At 51.5% G+C, this 23,442-nt stretch overlaps 1 long non-coding RNA gene across 1 annotated transcript; it reads left to right on the top strand.

Annotated features, from left to right (window-relative positions):
• The first annotated feature begins 6,360 nt into the window (after positions 1-6,360).
• On the top strand, positions 6,361-14,355 carry LOC132522738 (uncharacterized). The gene is made up of 3 exons (XR_009541314.1): positions 6,361-8,071; positions 11,470-12,763; positions 13,678-14,355. It is a non-coding gene; the product is annotated as an uncharacterized LOC132522738 (long non-coding RNA).
• The last annotated feature ends 9,087 nt before the right edge of the window (positions 14,356-23,442 follow it).

Raw genomic sequence — 23,442 nt, forward strand, 5'->3', positions numbered from 1 at the left:
GACTTGCTTTGACTGATAGAATGCAGCCAAGATGATGTTGTGTGATTTCCAAAACCAGACCTTAAGGAGCCTTGTAGCTTCTAGTTTTGCTGTCTTAGATCACTTCTGCCCTCTTGTCAAGAAACCCAGTGTAGAATACTGGTGGAAGAGAATTGAGATGACCTACCTGACAGCCAGCACCAACTGTCAGGCTTTTGACTGAGGCCATCTGAACCCTTTACCCCATTCAAACCCCAGATGAGAACAGCCACATGAGTGACTCTAGGGGAGATTAGCAGAAGAACTTCCCAACTGATCCCAGCCCAAATAGCAGAATTGTGAGCAGTAGATACTTGGGCACAAAATTACACAATTATTAATGGCAGGGCCAGGATGTGGACCTAGGCAACCAAGAACTCCAGGTCATACGCTTTGACCACAATCCCACACAGCCTGCAAAGAAACAACAAAAAACATCAACAACAATAAAGGCCAAAAGAAAATACAGTAATAATATATCCAAGATGATGAAAGAAAATATTTGTCAACTGAAAATGTCTTTCAGCTAAACTACCTTTAAAGAGTGAAAGCAAAATAAAGACATTTTGGACAAAGACTGAGAAACTTTACCACTCACAGAGCTTTGCTGAAAGAACAAATAAAGGATTATCTAAGGAGGAAGGAAATCAAACCCTGTATCAGGTATGTGATGAGCAATGAGCAAATATATTAAAATGTAGGTAAAATCTAAATAAGAGTTGGCTGTAAAAATTAATAATAATAACAAATGTAGGCTCAAAACAAGATGGAACCAAAATACTAGGAAATCATACATGGTGATTGGAAGCTATAATTGGAGTTAAATCACTATAAGACTTTGTACTATCTAGGAGGAGGGTGGAGAATTTTGATTTAAATTATACTAAGTCAATTATGCCTGATAAAAATTTAAAGATAACGTCTAAAATGCAGAAATGGAATGTATAACTTTTATACTGACAGAGTGAAAAGGGAAGTGAAGAAAATGCAGTCAGTCCAATAGAGAGCAAAAAAGAGGAGGGAGGGAAGAAAGCTACTGATTTTTTGTATGTTTATTTTATAACTGACTACTTTCATAGAACTCTTCTAATATCTAATACTTTTTCACTTGCTTCCTTTGTGCTTTCAAGTAGACAATTATCCACAAATAATAATTTTGTCTTCTTTTTAGTGGTTGTCCTTTTGTATATGTTTCTTGTCTTATTGCATTGTCTAGAACTTTCAGAGCCATGTAAAATTATAGAGGCATTATTAAGCATCCTTGCCTTATTCTGGACATGGCTCAGAATGCTTCCAGTATTTTACCATTAAATATGATATTGGCTTTTGGCTTGAGATAGATATTCTTTGTCATTGAATTAGTCAGGATAAGTAGATTATGCTGCAGTAACAAATAATGTCAAAATATCATGGCTTGAGAGAAGTTTATTTCTTGTTCATATTAAGTTAGCTGTGGGTTCAGACAGTTCTCTAGGACAGCTGTGACTGGTTCAGCTTTGCGCCTCCACATCACCAAATGCTCCTGTGCTTACTGAAGCAAGGGATATGGAATAGGAGAGTCTTGTAGCAGCAATTAAGTGCTTCTACCCAGAAGTGGCACACAGTAGCTCACATGGCCCTGCTTAACCCCAGTGGAAAGTGCAATCCCAGCCTAGAAGGAGGACTGGAAAGATTGGCAAACATTGCAGATGTCACCAGAACCATGTTAAGGAAGCATCCTTTCATTGCTAAGTTTAGACTTGGGACCCTGAAAGACCCTAATAGTCAACTTGAAAAGTCAATTGGCACTGGCCGTCTGATCAGTAGCAGAGGATGCTAGTGTAAAGAAAAAGGTGAAATCATGCATTCATAGGCCCTGATGGCTACTGTCTCCAATGGAGCTCAGCTATACCTGTCTCCCTCTTTAATTCCATGAGGGCTCTGAATCTTTATAAGGAATCTTCCCCTTTTCTGAGCTCATTTGAGCAGATTTCTGTTTCTTCTGCCACAAAGAGTCCCAACCAGGATAATTTGCTGGTGCTTTATTTAGGATTTTTGTCATATTCTTAAGCAGGACTGGTCTATAGTTTTGTGCTATCTGCCAACTCTTCGTTTTAAGGTTATGCTACTTTTTTTTTTTTTTTGCAGTACGTGGGCCTCTCACTGTTGTGTCCTCTCCCGTTGCGGAGCACAGGCTCCGGACGCGCAGGCCCAGTGGCCATGGCTCACGGGCCCAGCCGCTCGGCGGCATGTGGGATCTTCCCGGACTGGAGCACGAACTCGTGTCCCCTGCATAGGCAGGCAGACTCCCAACCACTGCGCCACCAGGGAAGCCCCTATGCTACATTTTTAAGATAGCTGGGGAAGTTCTCTATCTTTCCTGTATCCTGAAACAGAATGTTTGAAATATTTGAATATTTGCCAGTAAAAGTGTCAGCGCCAACACTTCTCTAGGAAGTAGCTTTTTACCTACCTTTTCAATTTACTCTGTAGTAATAGATTTTTTTTGGTTTTCTTCTACTTGTTGGATTGGTTTTAGTAATATGTATTTTCCTACAAAAATATCTGCTTATTCATATTTGCAAATTTATTATCATAAGGTTTTACTTAATATAATTAATTTAAAAAATATTTGTTCCTATTGTGCGTTCATTTCTCTCTGCTTACTATCATTGGATCTGCTAGAAGTTTTCCTAATTTATTAGACTGCCCAAAAAAACAAGTCATCGATTTATCTTTTATTTCTATTTTTCTCTTCTCTAATTTCTTAAATTCTGCTTTTTATCTTTTTTGCCTTCCGCCCTTTCTTATTTAAAAAATTCACATCAGAGAGCTATGAATTTTCCTCCCTGTTACATTTTAACCACCTTCCCATGTGTTCAGATATGTGGTATTTGCAGCATTATTATTTTAAAATAGCTTGTCATGTAGGTTTTATTTAGAGTTATTTACAAAAATGGTTATTAGTTTTCAAAAGGTTGGCTTTTTAATTTAAATTTTTGTTAATAATTCCTAGCTTAATTGCATTGTGGTCAAAGAATGAGGCTTTCGGGGACTTCCCTGGTGGCGCAGTGCTTAAGAATCTGCCTGCCAGTGCAGGGGACACGGGTGGGTTCAAGCCCTGGTCCGGGAAGATCCCACATGCTGCGGAGCAACTAAGTCTATGCGCCACAGCTACTGAGCCTGCGCTCTAGAGCCCGCGAGCCACAACTACTGAGCCCATGTGCCGCAACTGCTGAAGCCCGCGCACCTAGAGCCCGTGCTCCGCAGCAAGAGAAGCCACCGCAATGAGAAGCCCGCGCACCGGCAACGAAGAGTAGCCCCTGCTCACCGCAACCAGAGAAAGCCCGTGCGCAGCACCGAAGACCCAACGCAGCCAAAAATAAATAAACAAAATAAATTAATTAATTAAAAAAAAAGAATGGGGCTTTCACTATATGTGTTTTGGGGATTATATTGAATTTTTCTTTATGGCCTAATATATGATCAATTTTCATAAATGTTTGATTGGTTCTGGCAAAGAAATGAGTATCCTTTATTTGTCGGGTACAAAGTTCAATTATTAAATCAACCTTAATAATTATATTTTTCCAGTCCTATACAAACATAGGAGGGGGAGAACATTATGTAAATATGTCAAAGACAGAAGTATGTTAAGTCTCCTCCAGTGCTTTTTGTTGTTGTTACCTTTCTATGTATCTAAGTTATCACTTCCTCTGGTCAGGTCTAATGCAATGTAGGACATAAAAGATTGTGACAATCAGATCTTTATTGTGACTTGTACTCTTCATCAATTCAGAGGACCTCTGTCCTATCTCCTGCTTTTTGCCTGTGATTCTTGGTCTGATATGAATATTACTACCCTTGCTTTCCTTTGACTTGAACTTGTCTCATGTAGCTTTGTGCAATCTTTTATTTTTAACTGTTTCATGTCCTTTGGTTTTAAGTGTATTTCTTACAAGCACCGTATAGTTAGATTTCCATCTTAGTTTTTGTTTTATCCAATCTGAGAGTCTTTGGTATTTTACTAGGAAAACATCATGCATTTACATTCATTGTTAACATTGACCCTGCACATCTCACTTCTATGGAAAAGCTGGTCTCCGCCTTTTTCTCTTCATCCTCTCAGCTACTTCCTTTTGTTCCTGCATTTTGTTTTATGGACTTTGACTTTTTGCTTTAGTCTTTTGCAGACTTTGGTTAGTAGCTATTTCATTTCTAATTGTACTCGAAGTTATCTTACATTGATAAAAGTCTTTCATTTGTAGCTGCCTGATCATTCAAGGAGAAACAGTGCATCCTGAATCCCTCTTATTTAAGAGGTCTCTCAGGTCCCTTTTGATCCACATTGATGTGACTTAAAGCTCTAGATTCAGATGGTCAGATTATTATTTTTCCATTCTATGATTTGTCATTTAAGAGCAATTTTTGACACTTGTCTTTAGTCTGGAAGTGATACTGACAATAAATCTTTAGACTTGCTGCTTTTTAGCTGGTTTCAGACTTCTTAAGACACAGGGGTTATCATTCTTAGACTCCCAGCTGATGGGAGCATATCTTTCGGTAACAAGTGCTCAGTATTTCCCCCAAACCTCATAAACATGGCTCCCTCATCACTTAGCATGTCACAATCTAAACCAGCCTGGGTTTGTTCTTTTATAAGTAACTCACTTTCCTTCCTGCAGGCATATACAAGTTGTCATTATTTGTATAAATCACATTGTTTTCCAGAATGTCTCAGTAGAGGCCTCTATTTTTTTCCCCCAGAATGCAGTGAACCTTTGCAATCTGCATATTCAGATCTTTTTGTTTGGTTTTAAGGCACAGGTGAGTTTTCCTCATTATATTCTAAGTTATCTCTTATTCTAGCCTTTTTTTTTCAAGAATCCCAGTTATGCGTTTGCTGTCTGCTAATCCTCACGACTTTCTCATGCTTTGTTTTCATCTCTCGATTTCTGCCACACTTTTTAGAAAATGTCTCAAGGTTGGCCTCTCCCCATCACTGATTGCATTTTCTGCATTTCAATTTCCACTTTTCACTGTCTCTAGTATGGACTTGAACTCTGCTACTATGTTTTTTCTCTCCTTGCGATCTTTCCTAACCCCATCTGTCTTAGTTTCCTAGGGCAGCTATGTGAAACGACGGCAACTGGGTGGCTTTAACACAACAGAAGTGTGTTCCCTCACAGTTCTGGAGGCCAGAAGTCTGAAATCCAGGTGTTGGCAGGGTTGGTTCCTTCTGGAGGCTCTGAGGGTGAGTCTGTTCCATGCCCCTCTCCTGGCTTATGGCATTTCTTGGCTTGTAGCTATATCACTCCAATCTCTGCCGCTACCTTCACACGGCCTCCTCCTGTTTCTCTCCTGTCTGTGTTTCTTTTTTAATATGGACACTTATCATTGGATTTAGGGTCCACCCAGTTCATCCAGGATGATCTCATCTTGAGATTCTTAATTATATCTGCAAAGACCCTTTTCCCAAGTAAGGTTACATTCGCAATTACCAAGGGGTAGGACTTGGACAGGTCTTTTTGGAGACCACAGTTCAAGGCACTACACAGTCCACATCCTCGTCCCTTTTTTTATAGCCTCATGCTGCCTTTTCCCATCTGTCGGGGCTGCCCTGTGCTTTCCCGCTCCTGTTTTGCAGAGCACGTCTTTCCGTTAAGGTTGCCACACCGTTTCCTGACGTCTTCTGGTTCCTTTAGGAAACTGCTGTGAGCCGCCTGCTCTCGTGTTGCAGAATGCTGATTCCCTTTCCATGCTCAGCAGTGTTCTTTCACAGTCCTTTGCGGTTGATGCTTTTGCCTCCGTATTGTCCCTCAGACACAGAAACATTAACCCACACTCCAGGATTTTAAGTAGACAGGAGGTGTAGATTGCCTCTGGTCCTGTCCTCTTATTACTTGTTTGGTGGCTCCATCCCATTCTCAGGGTTTGGTCTGGGCAACAGGATCAAGTGGGCTTTGCTCAATCCATGTCCCAGTTTCCAGCAGGTTCTGCCAACTGCAGCCCTGCTGAACGAAGGTGGCATCCGCTCTGGTCCAGCTAAATGGTTCTTGGATTTTCTGAACAGATAAAATAAGCAAAAGTCCCAGCATGCACTGCTACTGGGGAGTTTCCTAGTGTTCTCCCCCCGCACTCCCCCTACAATGATCATCTTTGCTTCCCAGAATCCCATGCACCATGAAAGCCCCCTGCTTGCCCACTTTCTCTCAATGACTAGGGGACATTACTCCAATAGCATCTGTGGGAGAGGGACAGCTATCCAGTTTTCAGAGTGGCACAGATTCCGGGTCTCTGACTGGGGGCAAATGATGGAGGAGGTTCTGAGCCCCTTCCTGCCTTTGTCCCCGGTCTCTCTCCAACACCGGCCCCCCACCCCCACTATTGTCATCAGCATGGGCTCCTCCCAGATTCTGGCATGGGGCTGGCAGCTGTTCCCCACAATGCGTAAGGTTTCATATTTCTCACTACGTTCATGGGTATTTAGTGGAAAACTAAGAATGGCTCTATCAGGGTTTCTAGTTACATGTCATCTTATATAGAAGTCCACAGGTTTTTAGTGCTTTTTTTTTTTTTTAAAGCTCAGACTCACTCATTCATGCACATTTATTTATTCAAAAAAAGTAGTGTGTTCACGGCTTGGCTTCCTAGTGGATGTCAGGATAAATCAGCTAATAATACAGGAGAGTTCTGCAAAGATGGAGGAATAGGGAAAAGGCCCAGGCCCCCGCCTCTTCCTTCCTCCGCTCTGCAAACCTGACTTCTCCATCTTGAAGACCTTGTTCTTGTGCTCCCAAATTAGCAGTCTGTGAAATCAGGCACATTTATTGAGAACTTTCTTTTGCTCCAGGCAAAAGTAAGGGGAAAGGAAGTAGCCTAGGGGAGAGGAAGATAAAATCGTTAGGATTCCTGCCCTCATGGTACACAACTTCCACTTCCCTGCTGTAGAGCACGGTGCCTGTTTTCATCATGGTTTGTGATGATTATTTGAATAATCACCTCACTAGACTCCTGTCAGACTGGCAGCCCCGTGAGTGCAGGAACAGTGTCTGTATCCTTGTTTGTTAGCACAGCTGGGACTGGGTAGGGCCGCCTGAAGGACAGGCCATCTGAGCTGGGCTCTGAAGGGTGGATAGGAGTTCTGTGTAGATAAGGAGGGTGGGAGCAAGAGAGAGGGGCGAAGTCTCTCTCTCTGGGGTCTCCTCAGCCCAAACCTGACCCTCCTTCTTGGCCTAGTTCTCACTGTGGTTTCTGCTGCGACAGGGAGAAAGTTCCCCTCTGGATCTCCTTAGAGGCCGAACAGCCCCGTGTCTGGGCAGTGCTCAGAGAAGGATGAGGTCTGCAGGAATTGACGGCCAGGTTGCCTAGGCCTCAGAGCTCAGCTGGGGAGAATGGACAGAGGCCCATGTTTGCCTTCTCTGGGCTCCTTTTCTTTATCTTTTCAAAGCAGATATAAGTGGTGCCCGTCCCGCCGTGGCAGCCACGGGTTGTCATTACTTTCCAACAGGCACGTTCATGGCTGGGTCTCCTGGATGGGACCCAAAAGCCATTTGCCCGGGAGGCAGAATCTGAGTCAGGTCCAGCTGGGTCTTCCCATCTTTTATTTGCCCAATCCTATTAATAATTAACGATACAGTAATGAGAATTGCTTTTAATAGAATCCGCTGCCATCATGGCATTCTGTTCCCCGCCAAGGGTTTCCCCCAAAAGGATTCACGGTCACATGGCTGTGCCTCCTGCCACCTCACTGGAAGGTCCCCTGCCGTCGTCCTTCCCTCCTCTCTTCTGGGCCTGAGCCCCCTCCCCGCTGACCTGGAAGCCCCACTTTCTCCTCTACCATTTCCGGTCCCCTCCCTGAAGCCCCCCCCACCAGCCCCTCCAGGTTCCCGCTGTGGCGTGAGGCGGCCCCATCCACCCAGCCAAGCCTCGTCTGTCACCAGGGCAAACTGGTCCCACTGGGCAGGGACACGGACGCCCCCGGAAGCAGCTGTGTGCCCAGCCTGGGGCAGGCGTGAGACCCACCCTGTGCATACAGAGGCTGACACTGGACCCAAACTCACTTCCAGCAAAGGTCAGTAGGATGCGTGTGGAGGAAAGGAAACCCGGCCAGGACGGCTTAAGTCCTGGCTTGGCCACTGTTTATGGGACCGTGGCGAGTGTTGTCACCCCTGCCTCCAGCCTCAGTTTATTCACCTGCAGAATGGGGATGAAGATGGTCCCCACCCCACCAGAATGTTCTGGGGAGAAGGGGAACGAAGCAGATTTCAGGGGAAGCTCCTTAATACTCACTCCCAGAAAATATCCATGGTGTGCCCAGGGTTTAGCTATCGTGATGCTATTCTCTGTGGCCTTATTTATGATATCACCACTTGGAAACCACCTCCGTGTTCAATAATAGGGGATTGGCTCAAATAAGTGTGAGCGTACCAACACTGTGGGCATTCAGCTGCTGTTGGAAAGGGGGCTTTGGGCCTGCTTCTGTGCCTAAGAGTCTCCTGGGACTCCCGGCGCAATGCAGTTCTGGGGGCCCGGGGCTGAGATCCTGCACTTCTTGTTGTTTGTTTGTTTGCCCTGCAGCGCAGCTTGCAGGATCTCAGTTACCTGACCAGGGATTGCACCTGGGCAGTGAAAGCCTGGAATCCTAACCACGAGGCCACCAAGGAACTACCCCCTCCCCTGCCCCCAAGATCCTGCACTTCTAACAGCTGCTTCTTGGGGAGCAATCTCTGGGTACCAGCGGGTAGAGGCCTTGGGTGGTGGAGAAGTTTGAGTTCTGCTGGTGAAAGGAAGAACCAGGTTGCCAACCAGAATGTTCTGTGATCCCCTTGCTGGGCTCAAAGCAGAGCTCATGCTGCATACCCAGTACAAAGTCTGGAGGCTAGAGGCTCAGGCACTCAAAGTGCTACGGATGGGTGATGAATTATAGATCATTTCGATTTTTCTCTTTGGTTTATCTTAATTTCAAAATTATCCACAGTTAACGTGTATTACTTTCGTAAATGGAGAAAAATGTAATTTTCTTTAGAAAAAGAACAACTGTTCTCTGCCTTTCCCTACAACACAAGTCAGGGTGATATTCAGCGTGGAAAGATGGGAACGCTGCGGAGACGAGGATCAGTGTGGATTCCGGCCTCGCTCCAGAGCCTGTGTGCCGGGCTGTGGGCTGGCCTGAGCCAGCCACGAGGCTCTGGTGCTCAGCACGTCCCTATGCCAGGCTAAGCCCTCTGCACCCAGCGTCCCCGTCTCCCATACCCCCAGGAGGGGATCAGCACAAGGCACTGGTACCGGCTCCACTTCGCAGCTGAGGGAGCCAGCTGGGAAGTGAAGGACCCATCCAGGGTCCCCCAGCTCCCTGGGGGGTGGGGTGGGGAGGGGCCTGCCAGGAGGAAGCCCCTTCCTCCTTGAAGGTCTTCTTTTGGCCACTAGTCAGGGCAGCCTCACTGGAAAAACAGGTGATGAAGAGCTTTTAAAATTAGCTGGAGTTTTTATGTCCTGGGGGAGGCAATGGGGAGCCATTGAGTGTTCTAAGTGAAGACGAAACGATTCAAGTTGTGAGCAGCTTGGAGCAGAGAGCTGTGGTGACAGGAGACCCAGACCCAGGCCAGGAGGTGATTACAACAGGCTGGGCTGGATAATACAGAACAAGGACCATATTAGTTAACATTTACTCAACTCCTATGATGTCCAAGGACACGATAAACACTCTTCACTTAATCTTTCCAACAGCCTTAGGACGGTGCTGTGGTTCTCCCCATTCTGCAGATGAAGAACTGAGGCTCAGTGCCTCGAGGACGTGCAGGTGGGATGAGGACCCAGGTCGTGTGACTTCAAAGTGGGTACCCTTAGCACAATGCTACCCCACAGAGAGAACAGAGGGAAAGGAAGATGGGTCCCAGGGAAGGAGTGGGGCGTGAGGATGGAGGTGGAGTGGGATGGGGTGGGATGGAGCCATCCTTTGACCATCACTAGTGACCCCCATCTCCCAGGCAGGCCTTGAGCCAAGCTAGAGGATTAGAGATAAACGAGACGCAGCCCCTCCTGGACAGTCTAGTGGAGGTGAGAGACGAGTAGACAGACCGTGGCACAGGAGGGCCAGGGGCACCTCCCCGGAGGAGAGAAAGCCCCTGCTGAGTCCTAAAGAATGAATAGCTGATCCGATGACACAGGAGAGAATTCCAGTCCTCCGAACAGCATGTGCAAGGGCACAGAGGCCAGAAGATAGCTGGTCTGGCTGGAGGAGAGGTGGGGGGCGGGGAGGCTGCAGGTCCCCAGAGCCTTCAAAGCCAAGGGAAGGAGCCGATTGGGGGTATTTGCGTTACTGGGTCATCGTGGGCTGGGGTGACACTTCACCAGAACTGCAGGGCCCTTTGTGGAGTGTGGATCATTGGGGGCCGTCCTGGAGGCGGTCCTGGAAGAGGCTGGTGTGGTGTTCCAGGTGGGAGACAGAGGAGCAGTAGAGGGGGGCACGGTGGCTGGGAGGGGGCGCAGATGTGCAATGCCCTAGGGAGGCAGAGTGGCTGCACACTGTGGGAGGCGTGAGGAGGAGAGGAAGCAGGATGGCTGGGTGCCACCCGTGGGCAGTGGTTCCCAGAGAGGGGGTGATGAAGTTTGGGGGACTCACTCGCTCTGTGGGCAGCAGAGAGGGGCAGGTGTAGAGGACTGCTCTCCAGGGTGCCCTGGATGTCCCGCACCCTAGCTGTGGTCCTCCCATGGGGCTGCTGGGAAATGCTGGCCCCTGTTGCTCTGGCTGCGGGCCTCCACTACAGGGCTCTGGCTGGAATCTCTGATGGGGTAGAAGGCGCCAGCCTAAATGATGCTGGAGCTGCCTTGAGCTGAGGTAGGGGCGGCATCTCATCAAATCCTCCCTCCAGCCTCTCTCAGCAGGAACATACTTGGGGTAATTTGCAGAGGGGGGAAACTGAGGCCTGGTGTCCTGTGCTCAAGGACATACATCTGGAGGGTGATGGGATCCATCGGAGAGGCTCTGAGACTGTCCCTGGGCACTTTGCTTGTCCAGGCCAGAGGAGGGGGTGGGAGTGCATTGTGACCCCTGCTCTCTGGGAGCTAGCCCTCCCCTGCCAGCCTCTGCCCAGGGACATCAAGTAGTGGGGCGTGGTGTCCTGGAGCCTTGGCGGGAGCTGGCCCTGAAACAGGAGAGTGAGGGGGAAGCAGCCTGCAGAGAGGAGAGGGGAGACAACCCGAGCTGCAGCCTTCCTTAACAGCGCTCCCCTGCTTCCTGGGAAGCAGACAGCCTACTCTGCACAGTGTCACACAGGCACTGTACCCAGCAGATGCAGCCAGAAACTGGCAGTGCCCACTGGCCCGGCTCAGCCAGCAGCCAGGACCACAGAGGTTGAGACCTTTGGGCTGGGAGCACTTGGGTCTCCATCTCTTAATTTCATGGCTGTTACCCAGTTAATTCTCACTGAACCTTGTGGGGTGGGTACTATTACCATCCCCATTTTACAGACGAGGACACTGAGGCCCAGAGAGAATGACATGAGCTGGAGCCTGAAACTTGCAAGGTGCAGGGCCTGCCTTCCCAGTACACACCAGTGAAGCCCAGCTCCTTGAGTGGAGTCCTCACACACAGCTGGTGAGGGGGCCTTCATCACCCCACGTGAGTAGCTGGAAACTGAGGCTCAGCCTGGGTGGAGACTGGGGCAAGGTCACACAGTCAGGCTGCAAGGCCCCTTCCCCTGCCCCATGCCACCCATCGGCCTCCCTGCCGACCCCCACAGAGGGGAGTGCCAGGAGGTCCACGGGAGGAAGCCCCTTTCTCAGGGCCAGAAGGGAAGAAGAAGAGACAGGGGCGGGTGATCCAAGGTTCTGATCACCTGAGCTGCTGAGACCTGGCTCAGCTTGCCCAGGGAGGTGGCCCTGGCCAGCAGACCCGGGCAGCTCGCCACACACCCAGCTGCCCCAGGATGCCCCAGGAGAGTAGGAGTAGTCAGAGACAGAGCCAGCTTCATCTCATCGCATCCATGCATGGTACTGTGGAAGCCAGACCTGGAGGTTCTAGAGCAATGTTCTGGGAGCTCAAAGGAGCCTCAGTCCCCCAGCCTCCCAGGCCAGGTACCCCCGCCCCAAGATGGGATCCCCCTGGCAGGCAAACCAAAATCATTTGGGAAATTTGTCCCTGTGTTGGAAACAAACCATCCACGTCAGCCCATGAAGGCACTGAGAAGTCCCGCAAGAAAGAACCCTACTCAGTTGTGCTTAATCCAGCCTTGCCCACAATTTACTGAGCCATGAACTCCACTTTTTCCATGAAATATATATTAGCATCTGTGGCACATTAAACATGGCCACAGATTCTTTGGCACTCCCGTCATCGAGAGGCGGGGTCTATTCTCCCTTCCCTTCAGCCTGGGTGGGCCACGCGACCGCTTTGACCAGTGAGGACGGCAGAAGCGACACTGGAACAGTTCCAGAACTGGCCTGGCAGCTTCACCTCTTGCCTCTTGGAGCCTTGAGTCTTGACACAAGAAATCCAGTCTAGGTTGCTGGAAAGGGCATAGGATGCAGCAGCAAGATGAGGCCATCCTGGGCACCCAGCCCAGCGGAGCCTTCAGATGACCCCGGCCTCAGCTGCTATCTGCCTACAACTGCATGAGAGACTCCAAGCAAGAACCTGCCCAGCTAAGCCCCATCAACTCCGGCATCACCAGGAAGACTAATAAACTAAAGCTTGAAACCACTGCACTGGGGGTTTATCACACAGCAGTGGATAACTGGAACAGCGCCCTACAGACCCCCTCAGGTGATGACAGGCCTTCACCCCATCCTCCTTGTCCATCATACCATGCCAGACCCCTCAGTCCTTGCACCACGCCTTTGTTCAGGGCACGCCCTCTGCCTCCTTTTCTATTTGGGAAGATCTTTCTAGACGGAGCTCTTAGGAAGCCTCCACTTGGAAGACTTTTCTAACAACCATCAAGGCAGCTGCAGCAACCCAAGGCTGGGATCTGCCTGGGCTCGCACTTGCCAGCCGTATGAACTGGGACAGGTTTGGGCCTCAGTTTCTTCAACTGTAAAATGGGGATAATAATGGTAATTACCGCATGAGGCTGTTGTGTAGATTTAACAAGGCAGCAGGGGTAAAGCCTATGGTAGGTGCTGTATAAATGTGGCCATTACTAGCTGCTCAGTTCCTCCGTTGGCATATGGCCCAACACTGGGAGAGGGGCGTTTGCACTCTGGCTCCCCGGGACCAGGCATTCACTCTCCGCAGGGCAGGTCTGTAGCTCACCCAAGCACGGCCTCGTGAAGCTGCTGGCGCTCAAGGGAGGTTTGGTGGAGGATGAAAGGCTCAGACTCCTCGACCTGTCCTCCTGGGAGGATCCTTGGAGATTAGGGAGCACAGCTCCCTTATTTTTACTGAGGCCCAGAGAGATAGTGGGCCTGACCCAAGGTCACACAGCTGGTTCTGGAACTGGACCCCAGGCCTCAGCATGCCATCCCATGCCTTGTCTGACATGGTGGTCCCCAAGTCTCAGGCACTGGCCTCTTTGACTCCTCTAGTCCCTCTTGTGTCCTCCCTGCCCCTGGAGCCTCCTGAGGTGCAAGTTACCCCACAGCCTGATTGCTGGCTCCATGGTGAGACCCACTGGCTGCGGAGGGCACAGCCTGACCGAGGGTCCTCCTCACTCTCCCTTTTCTCTGTTCTCTCCATAGATGCGATCAGCCAGGGAATGTGAACTGGGCACCCATAACGTGCCAGGCAGAGATGCAAGCTGTCCTGCCAACCACAGACGGCCATGGGGAAACCCCAAACCTGCATTCGCGGAAAGATGTGGGGATGCTATCAACTACCCCGGCCTGCAAGTACAGCAGTGTGTGAGAGCCTGACACGTGGCCCAAATCCCAGCCGCTCCTCTCACTAGCTGGGGGATCTTGGGTGTGCTACTGCTCCAAGCCTCACCTTCCCCATCTGTAAACTGGGGGAATAAGAACCCTTCCACCAGGGATGAGCTCCATTTTGGAGAGCGGGGGACCATGTTGGGCATCTAGACCAACGCCCCTCCTTCAAGATCTGACAGCCCCTCCCACCACCTCTCCGCCCTTTCTTCCTGTCAGTTCCTAGGTGGGTTCCGGTTCTAAACCCACTTGGGGTGTCCTGGGGCTCAAGGAGAATAGAGTCTACAACCTTCGGGGAGGATCATAGGGTCCTAGAGAAATCCTTCCTGCAGAGGAAAGGTGGCTGGCATGGGCAGGGCAGGCCTCGGGCTAGGGTCCCACAGGCCTCAGACACCAATGCCAGTCCGTGTGGGAGCCATGGGATTCTCTCTCCCAGGGTTTGTGGGGATGAGTTTGTGTGTTTGTTTCACAGAGAGGGGTGTGTGTGTGTGTGTGTGTGTGTGTGTGTGTGTGTGCACGTGTGTGGTATCTGCCCGGTGCGGGGGAGCTGGGGACAGGGAGGGGGTGGTCCTGCAGCTGCCTTCAGTCCCAGGAGAGCTCCACAAGCCAGGCCTGTCCCTGCCTCTGGGGCAACCCCAGGACCCTGATTTGAGAGCATTGCTACTGCCCATTGCTGCAGCCGGATTAGAGCTGAGAGCTTCAAACAGAGTCCTCCTGACGACAGGCCTGGAGGCCGGGCTTAAAGGGGCCGCTGAAATTATAAACAGCCACCTTCCCAGTGACTCCCCAGTCCTTCCGGGGCGGGGGGAATGTTCCACCAGCCCCTTCACCATCTTCCAGTCCAGCCGCCAGCCAGCTTCAGGGAGGGCGGGTGGGGCAAGGAGGAGCTGGCGCCTGTCAGAAGGGTTGTGCTCAAAAAAAAACAAACAAGAGTTCCTATAGTAAAGGACACACTGGTTTGAAGTTGCAGGGAGCAGGGAGCGTCTGCCAAGAGACCCAGCTGGTGACCCTGAGGATGCTGCCTGAGGATTCCTCCGTTATTAAGGAATATGCTCCCTCTCCCCAGCTCTTTTGCACGTCTGTGTCAGGCTCAGAAATGGCTTAAGGGGAGGGGCTGGCATTCAACTCCGGGGTCTAGGCAACCATGCCATCCATCTGGCCTCGCTGGAATTCAGTTTCCCCACTCCTGGAGGAGAAGAGACAGGCAGGGAGGAGAGACAGAGGGAGCAGGCAGTGCAAACCGAGGACCCGTTCTGGGTCAGGCACCGAGGCAAGTGCTGTGAAGGGTCGGATCACCTCTGAGCCTAGGTCCCAGCTCACAAAAAGCGAGTCCGCGGAAGTCAATTTTGTTGAGCTAGTTAAATGGCTGGTAACCCCGCCCCCAGGTCCCTTCCATGCCCACCAGGCACTTCACCTCTCAGGGCCTCCCTTTTCCATCTGTGAATTAAAGGATAGACAAAGGCAACGATGACCGGCATTGGAGCGTCTGCCCTGCTGGCAGGGGCTGCTGTGGCCCCGTTGCACAGGTAGGAGACCGAGGCCGGCCAGGTGTGCAGGGACTTACAGCCCTCGGGACCACACTGCCAGGACAAAGCCCAGGAGGGATTAGAACTCAACTCCGTCTCATTCCACACCCGAGCTCTTTAAACTCTCCCTTTGTGCGTGCCTGTAACTGATTGCCCCACCAACTGATTAACTGATTGATTAACTGATTGACTGATGACCTGCCACGGCCCCTCCTCCTGACGGGCCTTCCAGGGAGCCCCCTCTGACCCCCACTGCCCAGCTCACGTTCCTCCGACCACGCACCCCAGGTGCGCCCCCAACAAGCAGTGTGGAAGGGGGCGGGGCCTGGGCGGGGCTCCCGCGGCTTCCCGCCCCCGCCCGCCAGCAGCCGGCTTCTTAATCTGCAGCCCTTGTGGCTCTGCCTGTCGCCCGCCGGTTGTCAGGGAAACGACCTCTCCCCTCTGAACCTTCAAAGGGCTCCTCCCACTCCTGCGGGCGGGAGCTGGGGTCCTTGGATGAGAGACTGGGGAGACAGAGACGGGTGAGGGATACCCAGAGATGGAGAGACAGCGCAGCGAGAGGGAGAGACAGGGAGACAGAGACAGAGACGCACCCTGGCAGGGAGAGACACAGGCCGCAGAGAGAATGGAGGCGGAGAAAAAAGAGACCGTGACAATAAAACGCACCCCCGCCCCTGCCACAGCAACAGAGGCAGAGAGATGGAGAGAGACAGTCAGAGCCGTGTACAGAGACAGGGAGAGAGATCTTGGGAGAGGCAGGGTCAGCATAGAGATGGGGGGTGGGGGGCGGTGGACGGGGCCCCCCAAAGAGAAAAGACTAGGGCCAGCCAGGGGGAGAGAGTCGGGAGGGGGCGAACTTGTGAAAATAAATATTTATAAAATGAGAGTTTCTAAATTCTTTTTGCATTTCCGTAGTAAGTTATTCATCTGTGTATCTCCCTCTCTCCTAACTGCTTAGGGAGCTGTCAAGGGGGGTGTGGCTTCTGTGTCCCCCCCCCGCCCCGCCCCGTCTTCCCCACCCTCTTCCTCCCCCTCCCCCACCTCTCTCCGTCTATCCCCTTCCCCCCTCCCTAATCCTCTCCTTCCTGCCCCTTCCTTCCCTCCTCCTCCCTCTTCTCCCCACTCCGTTTCCTATCCCCTCTAACCCCTCTCCCGTCTCCCGCCTCCCCTCCTCCCCACTTCCCTCCTCCCGCTTCCCGTCTCCCCCTCCCCTTCCTGCTCCGGTTGGAGCTGAGCACCGGAGGCTGGCGGGGAGGGGCCGCCGCCCGGAGGTGACCGGCTGCCACGCTCTCACGTTTCCTCCCCGCCTTAAATAAGAATAATCGTCTAAGTCAGCGGGGCTGGGATTAAAAAAACACTCGTCGCTGGCAGTCTGGCACCCCCAACCGGGACCACGGAAATCTTCCTCCAGAGGACTGGGGACGCTGGAGTTGGGGGGAAGGTGGAAGCTGGGCCAGGAGGGGGCTGCCGTCCCAGGAGGGCCCCGGCTGGAGCCAGAGGCCACACTGCTTCCAGGGGACCTTGCTGAGCCTCAGTTTTCTGCTCTGTGGGATGGGGCCAAAGACTAACTTCCTGTTCTCTAGGGCCACACCAGCTCTCAAATCTGTTTGTGAGTCTAGAAGTTTTCAAGGCCCCTCTGATCAATCCCCACAGCTGATCAGGCAGAAAGGAGGAACAGGGGAATGAGTCTTCAGGGTATGATGTGAGTTCCTAAAGCCAGGCAAGGAGTGGGGAAAAGCCCGCCCAGCACCCGGTCACAGTGGGCCACATCACTCTCAGTCTGTGGCCTGGAGCACAGGCTCCGTTTCCTCACCTGCAAACTGAGCCGTGATGCCTCCCTCCCCTTGACAGAGGACGAGGGCCCTCCCCCTGCGAACTGCTGCACACGTCAGCGGCTAAGTGGCAGTTGTCCTGTGCCCAGCCATCCCCCTCCCCGCCCAGCCTCCAGGTCACCTGCACTAAACAGCAACAGGAAAGAGGGCTGGAACCTCTTCTCTCCCAGCAAGGAGCAGTCAGCACCAGAGAAACCAAGGTAGGTGGCAGATCAGAGCCTTCCCTGCTACCGACACCAGCCTAGAAGTCAGGAGCAAACCTTTGGGGATTCTTCAGAGATCTGCATCCTTTTCCTCCGTGTGATGCTGCAGGTGGAAGGCGGCCTTCCCTTTCTGGGCCAGGAGGCCCGGGTGTCAGGTCCTGAGTTTGATTCGTGACCCTGCTGTTTGACCTTAGCCTTTGACCTTTCCCTCTGGGGCAAAGAGTTCCAAGGTTCCTTCCAGCCCCTGCCTGTTTAGGATTCTGTTTTCTTTTTTTTGCGGTACGCGGGCCTCTCACTGTTGTGGCCTCTCCCGTTGCGGAGCACAGGCTCCGGATGCGCAGGCTCAGCGGCCATGGCTCACGGGCCCAGCCGCTCCGCGGCATGTGGGATCTTCCAGGACCGGGGCACGAACCCGTGTCCCCTGCATCGGCAGGCGGACTCTCCACCACTGCGCCACCAGGGAAGCCCTGTTTAGGATTCTTATTACTACTGTTGACAGTGATGAGCGCCACTGGTCCATGACTCACTAGGTGCCAGGAGCAGTGCTCGGAGCCTCGCAGCTCCTTTCAGCCTCCCCCACCCTTCTCATCTAGGGCCCAGTGACTACTGCCCCATTTTACAGATGAGGACGCTGAAGCTCAGAGCGGGGACTTGCCTCAGATCAAGAGGCTGGACAGCGGCCGACGGGTGCTCTCGCTTTGGCGACACAGAAGGGTGTCCTCACCCAGCTCCCTGTGCTGCCCCCAGGGACATCTTAGGTCAGGTCAGTGCTGCCCAGAGGGAAGGTGGCCCTTGGGATCAGAGTTGTCCAGCCTGCCCCAGCCTAGTGACCTCAGGCCCGACAGGACCTTCAGAAACACCGGTCTCTGATCTGAAGACTTCTCTTCGTCTTTTCCATAAGCACAGTGAGAAATGCATTGGGAAAGTGATCCCCCTCTGGATAATTATCCCACATCCTGTGACCGGTGACACATTTGCTGGCCTAAAACAGTGGCTTTCAAGCCTCTGATAGACCCTAAGGGGCATTGGGAAAAGGGGGCAAAGATAGCCAGGGTGGGCTCCTGCTTCATTCAGTATGAATCACTTGGGCAGGATCTGTCTTGAGAAGGAACAAGGCCCAAGGTTGAGGTGGGAAGGTGCATGTGAAGAACCAGTTTGAAACCCACTGTTGTAAATAATGAATAGACGTTTGGGATGGAGAATTGCGGCTTCCTGAAGCCCCCACTTACGTAACTTGGCTCTCCCCCGGCTGCCACCCCAAGGGTGAGCAGACAAACAAAACTGCAGCTAAAGAGGCTTCTCCCAGGACTCTCTGGCCCAGAATCCTTTATGAGGTCACTGCATTCAGTCACTCAGACAGGCCCACCCAGTGGGTGCCGTCATACCCACGGTGTGAACGCGCAAACTGGGGCTCACAGACCTGCAGTAATTTGCCCAAGGTCACACAGCCAGCACGAGGCTCAACTAGGCCACTCGGGCTTCTGACACTGACTGCCGTGCCCTGAGGAAGCAGCACGGTCACCCAGCGCGTGTCATTGGCTCCTGCCCCCGTCCTGCTCCAGTCAGTGTCAAGCCATCCCCAGGCGTTTCTTTGGGCCCCAGGAGGAATCACAGATTCTCAGGAACAGATCTGAGGAGCTGTTCAAATATATTCAGGAAAGAAAACAGCCACGGCCCCGGACAGAGCTGGTCCTGCTGTGGGCACTGCCATGCCCTCCACGTACCCACCCCTCAGCCAGGGCGCCTCTATCCCCGCTGCAGGTGACAGCCATGTTTGCCACTCCCCGATGGAGTTGTCCCTAAAGTTCCAGAGCCCTTGTGCCTCCCAGAGGCCCCAAAGCAGGGCTGCGAGTCTTCCAGGAGCCTGTTTTCCATGCATCCCTCACGTCTGTATTGGACCAGGTTCTGGGGCTGCCACCACGCTGCCCCCAATCAGGCCAGGCCCTGGTTAGTCCTGAGCGGCATTCCCTTCTTCCCTAGAGATGGAGGTCCCCTCGGGAGGGAGGTGAGACAGAAACAGCCTGGGATTGGCCTACCTTCCACCTTGCCAGAGAGACCCCAACAGGTAGAACCTCCCGGGCCCAAGGTGGGGACTGCTCTGAGCTTAGGAAGAGTCAGTGTTGCCGATGGTGGGTGGGGGATGGGAGACAACAACAGAGCAGAGGGTCAAACTCACTTTTCCACCAGCTGAAGGCACAACTGGGCAAATTGGGGCGGGTCTCAGCCTCTGGGTGTCTGGGAAGCAAAGGAATGAAATCCCGGCTCCTGTGTGTGGAGTGAATGGAACTCTCCTTGCAGGTGGGGAAGTCGTCAGCCCCTGCCCAGTTGGTACCAAACCCTGTGGGATCTGCTCCCTGGAGCTGGACCCACCGCTTCAAACTGGAAGCAGAGGGGGGAGGGGAGGCCCAGGCATGGCTGTGGATGAAGGATGGGGGAACTGGGAGGGGAGGGGAAACTAATACCGACTTTCAGTCCCACTCCAGTGACTCATACACCCCACCTTTAGCGAGAAAGTTAGAGATTTTAACCATCATTATCATTAAAGGGGGTGGTTAGAAACGCTTAGAATCTATGAAAGAGGGAGATCGTTCATGCACACACGTTAACCATAGTTAGTCATCTCTGGATCTCTGGGTGAGGGGTATTGATGACTTTTCCCTTCTTGTTTGTCGCTTTCGGTGTTGCTTGAATTTATTTATTTATTTTACAAGAAGGGTGTTTTTTTTTTCCAGAAACAACAGTGATGTTACCCCAAAAGAGAAAAAAAATTTTTAAAGTCAACAAGACTAAACTCTGTAAATACCAAGACACTCTTCCAAAAAGATGCAGCAGATATGAAAACAACGAAGGGAAAACGTCAGAGGCTCATTGTTCCGCAACCCGAGGAACCAAAGAACCAGACCCGCTGAGCCCCGAAGAAGAGAAGACGAGTTTCAGAAACTCGCGGAAAGAAAGCTCTTGGGGGAACACGAGTGCCTTTGAGAGGAGCCAGTAAGGAGCGGATCCATGAGGTCTCCAGCAAAGAGCTGGAACCCAAGAGGACTCGGCTCAGGCTGGGACTGTGACTCAGAGGCCGCTCTCTGGGCACCACGGGCAGTGTTTGCTCTCTGTAAGATGGGCATGGCAAGAGCGCCAGTATTAGGACTGGCATCGCAGAGCCGAGTTGGGAAGGGCATCCCCTCTTCCTGCCTCCCTCCCCATCCCCCACCCACCATGGGCAACACTGACTCTTCCTAAGCTCAGAGCAGGCCCCACCTTGGGGCGGGGGGGTGGGGGGTGGGGTGGTTCTACCTGTCGGGGCCTCTCTGGCAAGATGGAAGGTAAGCCAACCCCAGGTGGCGGTCCTCTTTGGAAACGCCCTGGGATGGAAAACTCAGCTCCGTTAGCAACTGTTCTTAAAAGCCCCTCCTGACCCTGGAGGCAGCACCTGTCACCAAAGAGCTGTCAGATGGTCCCATGCACCTGCCCTTTGACCAACAGATTCCATTTTTAGGAATTTAGACCACAGAAAGCCTCACATGGGAGACAAAGGGAAAATGCACAGGAAATTCACTGCATCACTGTTTATAACAGGAGGACTTTGGAAAGCGCCTAGACACCCATCCAGGGGGACTGATTACATAATGGGAAGGCACTGCCCAGTGGAGAGCAAAGAGCTGTAACAAATACCTGCTCCTTCAAGGAGTGAAAAGAGCGAGTCGGTATTTCAGGAAGGACACCTGGTTCACACCTTGCTTGTCAACGTAGCTGTGGTTGCCCTGGGAAGGGAGCTGGGGGCTTGGGTAGGAGGGAGAATAGTTCTACCCTTAAACCCTTTTCTCTGATTCACTTCACCGTGAGCACGTGCTCCCTAGGAAAGCCATCCGCTGGCCTTCCTCCCACTAGGACGCTGAGTAGAAACTTTTGGTGCTCACCCACCCTCAGTTCTCCTCTCCTTCTCAGGACCCATCACCCTTGCCGTGGGGTCATGAGACCAGTGCTGGCCAGTGGATTGTGGGAAGAAGTGATGTGTTGTTCTTTTCCCTGTCTCAGTGACCCAGAGACGGAGGTGACACAGGACAGAGGCAGCGTGGACCCCTGAGCTTTCACATGGAGGACAGTTGCCCTGGAGAATCACCTGGACTCACAGCAGACTTTTGTTGTGTTGAGACGGTTCAATATGGGGCTTATTTGTTACTGCAGAACAACCTAGCCTTGCTAACTGATACACATTTGGAAAACCACGTTCTTGTTCAAGGGGTACCAGAGAGCTTGGACAGGTCCCTTGACTCCACCAGGCCTCAGTTTCCCCATGTGTGTGGTGAGGCGAGGGGGCTTTTCTCCTCTTACTAGGGCCTGTGCTGCTAATGTACCCAAACCCTAAAGGCCTGAGGAGTATCTGCCAATACTAAGGGCTGCTGATGTGGAGTGCTTGCTGGACACTGGCCGCTGGCTGGGCCACCTTGGGGATATCACGGAATCCTCACAGTGGCCCCAGGAGGGAGGCACTATCATTATCCCCATTTCCCCAGCAGGAAACTGAGGCTCAAGAAGGTAAGGTCACTGGCCCGGAAGCCCCAGCGTGTGTGATTCTTAACTGCTCTAACGACAACTGCCACCTGGTATTTTACTTTCTCTCTTATAAACACAACTTAAAAGAAAGCCCACTGTTGACAACTTGGGAGAGCTTAGAATAAGGATTTTTTTTTTTAAATTCACGACCTTAACCATTTTTTTTTAACATCTTTATTGGGGTATAATTGCTTTACAATGGTGTGTTCGTTTCTGCTGTATAACAAAGTGAATCAGTTATACATATACATATGTTCCCATATCTCTTCCCTCTTGCGGCACCTTAACCATTTTTAAGTGTACGGTTCAGTGGCATTAAGTCCATTCACATTCTTGTGCAACCCCCACCACCATCCATCTCCAGAACTCTTTCTTTTTGGCCACACCTTGCAGCATGCAGGATCTTACTTCCCCCACCAGGGATCGAACCCTGTCCCCTGAAGTGGAAGCGTGGAGTCTTAACCACTGGACCACCCAGAAGACCCAGAAGGGAAGACCCAGAAGACCCAGAAGGGAAGACCCAGAACCCTTTTTATCCTGCGAAACTTTGTACCTATTAAACACGAACTCCTTATTTACCCCTCCCCCCAGGCCTTGGCACCCACCGTTCTCTATGAATTTACCCATTCTAGATACCTAATATACGTGCAATCATACAATATTTGTCCTTTAGTGTCTGGCTTATTTCAGTTAGCATAATGTCCTCTAGGTTCATCCAAATTGAAGCATGTGTCAGAATGTCCTTCCTTTTTAAGGCTGAATGACATTCCATTATATGTATGTACCACATTTTGTTTATCCATTCGTCTGTTGATGGACACTTGGGTTGTTCCCGCCTTTTGGCTACTGTGGATAACGCTGCAGGGAACGTGGGTGTACATGTATCTGTTGGAGACCCTGCTTCCAATTCTTTGAGGTATATATCCCAAAGTGGAATTGCTAGATCATATGGTAATTCTATTTTTAATTTTTTGAGGACCCACCATACTGTTTTCCACGGCGGCTGGACCATTTTACATTCCCACCAAGAGTGTACAAGCTTCCAATTTCTCTACATCCTCACCAACACTTATTTTCTGAGTTTTGGTAGTAGCCATCCTCACAGGTCTTAGGTGGTATCTTATTGTGGTTTTGATTTGCACTTCCTGATGGTCACTGAGGGAATGGGATTTTTTTTAATGCCACTGGTGCGGTCCCCTGGACCTGCTTCCAGAGGAGGAAGCAGGGGGCCGGGGTGCTGCTCCAGTCCTGGGGACATCGTAGCCACATCTCAAAGTCCTCGAACCCCAAACAGGTGCGTGGTGCCGTGCTCCTGGGGCACAGTGTGACTGTGTGCCCTGATGACCTGTGCCCACCCCAGCTGGGGTCCCAACTTCTCCAGAACCTCAGCCTCTGGCGTTGCAACCCCCTACTTCCCCTACTGGGCCTGAGCAGGAACTGAGCTCGGCCTTTCCAGCCCCACCTGATCCT

This window comes from Lagenorhynchus albirostris, chromosome 7 (assembly GCF_949774975.1).
Source record: "Lagenorhynchus albirostris chromosome 7, mLagAlb1.1, whole genome shotgun sequence".
Taxonomy (NCBI): Eukaryota; Metazoa; Chordata; class Mammalia; order Artiodactyla; family Delphinidae; genus Lagenorhynchus; species Lagenorhynchus albirostris.